The 3,803-nt window shown below is 36.7% G+C and overlaps 1 non-coding gene across 1 annotated transcript; it reads left to right on the top strand.

The window, feature by feature from the left end:
* Nucleotides 1–2,004: 2,004 nt before the first annotated feature.
* Nucleotides 2,005–2,077, top strand: trnar-ucg. Its single transcript has one exon. It is a non-coding gene; the product is annotated as a tRNA-Arg (tRNA).
* Nucleotides 2,078–3,803: the final 1,726 nt, after the last annotated feature.

Here is a 3,803-nt window from a genome sequence, read left to right as displayed (position 1 = left end):
CTTCACAAAGCAGACCTCCTCCAAGCAGGAGGGAAGCTGCTTGTTCTTTCAATAAAGTTAAAGAACGCTTTTTAAAAAATCCTGTCTCCAGATTACAAACTGGATCATCACCAGAATTCAACGGATTGTTTGGTTGCATGAAGACCACCTCCTGTAAAAATGTTATTGAAATCAGTTCTTTACTTTTTAAGTAATTCTGTTAACACAGACGGATCCGGTTTCAGTTCTGGTTGGACCACCAAGGTGTGAAAACTTTCCCAACTCTGTGAGCAGATGTAGTGAGATTTGAATATTATTGTTTTATCTGTGAAGCTGATGAATCTATATTGTGGATTAAGATAAGGTTTTCACTCCCGTACTGAGATAAAATAACAATATCCTTTAATTAAATCATAACACCACCTTTATGAAGATGTATTTATTTTCAGTTTAACTATTCATTTTACTGGGCAACAAAATTCGATAATGTAATGGATATATTTTAAAAATGGGTAAATTATTCTGGGGGCCCTGAAAGGGGCCTCGCTGTGGGAGCAACTGGTTTATCCTATTCCAGCACGTCTGTGGATTTGAGCGCCATTTTGTTTTTCTCATTAACTTTTATCATCTTTTCTAAACATTATTTTCTTTGCTGTTACTTTCTGTAAATAAAAAAAATGCAAACTCTGCTTCTCATTTAGACTCACTCATCGTCTTACTGTAATTAGCTTTTGCTAACACAATACTGCTAAAAACTGATCTAAATTAAAATCTAACTGTCCTCAATCAAACAAATATTTGATATGAAATATTTTTCATTAACTTGGTTTTGATATGAGGCCTCTGTGGATCTCATGACGACAAGCTAGGCTAATATTAGCCTAGCATCTGCCATTAGCTGGGTGATGTTAGCCAGGTGTATATAATCTATTGTATAATATATAATATATTGTATTTTTTAGCTTCTCCAATATCTTCAAAACTAACCCTTTCTATAATGCTTGAGTCATAATTTGAAGCACATATCTGTGACTTTTGTTTATCCTCATGGCAATAGGGTGGCCAACCGTCCGTTGAAAAACGGAATCGTTCCGTATTTAGAAATAGAAGTACCCGTCCCGTATTTAGTGGAAAAGGAACGAACTTTGTCCCGTTTTACTGGGAGAGTAAAAAACAGTCAGTAAAAAGCTAAAGGAAAATGGAGAACAAGGGCACGTTAGATACAAAACTTATGGTAAACTTGTTCCCGTCCCTGTCCTGTGTTGTGACCAATGAGCTGACAGCATATATATTAGGATCCAGAATCCCCTCATCCTATTGGTCGAGCCAAGTGTTGCTCATGGAGAAGATAGCAGGAGACAGAGCAGGATGGAGGACGAATGGAGGAATTTAATTTAAATGCTAACGCTGCTTTTCTCCGTTTTACTCTGCAGCAGAAAGAAAAACAACTCCTACTCTGTCGTAGGCTATCAGATATGACAGAGTATTAGGGCAAGGATAGAGATTTATTTCTTCTGTTTCGAAAATTAAGTCGTAATATTTTGGGAATAAAGTCAATATACAGAAACCTGTTTCAGAAAGAAAGCAGATGACGGCCAACCAGCTCCACCAATCAGCAGCCAGAGTCCACTTTGACATCCTGCCCAGTTTGATGCTGCTGCTAAAAGATTTCCTGATTCATCAAACTGATTCTAAAGTAGAACTTCACATGATGCTCCACATTCCTCATTTTAGGGAAGAGTTGTTATAAAATACAACTTGTTTCTCATAATTTTAGGACTTTATTCTCTTAATATTACAACTTTATTGTCCTAATTTTAGGACTATTCTCGTTGTGACTTTTTTTCTTGTTATATAATGACTTTATTCTCATAATTTTACGACTTTATTCTGGAAACTAACCGATGCTAAAGTAGAACTTCCCATGATGCTCCACATTCCTCATTTTAGGGAAGAAAGGGCTTCTGGGAAGAGTTGTTATAAAATACAACTTGTTTGTTGTAATTTTGCGACTTTACTGTCAGGGACCACGTGGCCTAATGGACAAGGCGTCTGACTTCGGATCAGAAGATTGAGGGTTCGAGTCCCTTCGTGGTTGCTTTAAAAAGGAAACAACCCTTGTATTTGAAAAGAAATCCATGCTGTCACAGTATGGCTAGTGGCGACCTAGTGGTTAGGGAATCCTGAGGTTGTGAGTTTGATCCCCCTCTGGCTCCCTGAGCAAGACCCTTAACCCCATGCATTGAGCTAATTATATTTTTTTCTGTTTTACAACTGTAGCCTACAGTCATTGCATTTAAGGCACAAATATGTTTACAAGTTTGCTGTTGCACCAAAAATGTTCACTATTAATGTATTGTTTTATAATAATTTTTACAGTTTGAAGTTAAGCAGGACGGACTTAAGTTTAAGATAGAAGTTATTCAGCAAAGTTTGATAGGCAGCCGGGTCAGCCGGCATGCACATGATGAGTCCCTTTTTTTCAGGGAGTTGGTTAAAAATCCCAATTATCAGCTCAAAATCATTAAATGAGGAGCTTGTTAAATACACTGGAAAAAAGATATTTACACTTCATTTGAGTAGGTTATTTAGATAGTTTGCCAGTGGAATGAGTATTTTCACTCTTAAAATAAGATAATTAGAATATATGCACTTGAAATAAGCCAATGAAATTGTGTTTTCATATTTTAAGTGTAAAATGTCTCTTTTACCTCCTCAATCCAAAAACAAATGCACTTATTTTAAGAAAAACAATGTAGTTGTCTTTCATCTGAGACATACATGTTGTTAAAACCTCACAGTTGAATAAAATCCTCCATGGAAAAATGCTGTCCTGGATTTTGCAGGAGGGTAAATACAAGAAGCAGAAAAACATCCCTGTTTGTTTCGATGTTTTATTTGTTAGAAAAGGACAGAAAGAACCATTTTATCCTCTGCAGCAGAGCTTCCAGGTGCCAGCTTGTGTTTTCCTGCTCCAAGATGAAAGCACGGCATGTTTAACTGCTGTGACCCATAAGTATTATCCCTCCAAAATAATACCGATTAAAATGATTGCTCGGGGTAAGATACCATGACTGAAATAATTGTTTTTCTAAATCTAAATATTTTCTATATATCTGTATTCTAAGAACCGGGGGGGTTTAGATGGACAAGAGGAAATGAAAAGAAGGAAAATAAGAACTAAATTAAAGCCAGAGCTCAAGGTCTATCAGCTTACAGACAGAGTAATTTGTCATGGATTTAAGTTTGGAAATATTACATGAGAGGTATAATACTGAGGCAAACATGGGGCATCCAGCTCCGGACACAGATCGCTCCATATCATAATCATCTTTAATACCAAATAATCTTTGGATAAACCTTTAATCCGGTGTCAAATCTCAGATCTTAGGAAGGTACTTTTTTTGTTATTCCAGATCCAGATTAATCCGTGCGCTGATGTATCAGGAGTTGACAGCAGCGGTGTGGTTTTCAAAAACATGAAATGAATTCATATGAGGAGGAAGGATCAGTGAAGGCGATCTTCTTTCACCGCCGTGGATCAGATTTTAAATAAGATTTACGTTGTTGATCTTTGGAGCAGAGCAGTCAGACATTACAGCTAATTTATGCTTTGTTTTTGTCTCCTTTATTAATAAAGGTGGATTCAGGGACATTCGAAAAAACAAAAGCAATAAAAGAAACATAAACAAGGTTTTGTTGTTCTCAACATTTCAATATAATTATTTGAACTGTAGAAGCAAAGAGGCATTTCTTCTCTTGTCAGTAGCGGGGCGGGGATTTACCATTAGGCAATACCAGGCAGTTGCCTAGGGCCCCAAGTT

Source organism: Cyprinodon variegatus, unplaced genomic scaffold (genome assembly GCF_000732505.1).
Source record: "Cyprinodon variegatus isolate N-32 unplaced genomic scaffold, C_variegatus-1.0 Scaffold479, whole genome shotgun sequence".
Taxonomy (NCBI): Eukaryota; Metazoa; Chordata; class Actinopteri; order Cyprinodontiformes; family Cyprinodontidae; genus Cyprinodon; species Cyprinodon variegatus.
This window is presented reverse-complemented; position numbering and strand designations above follow the sequence as displayed.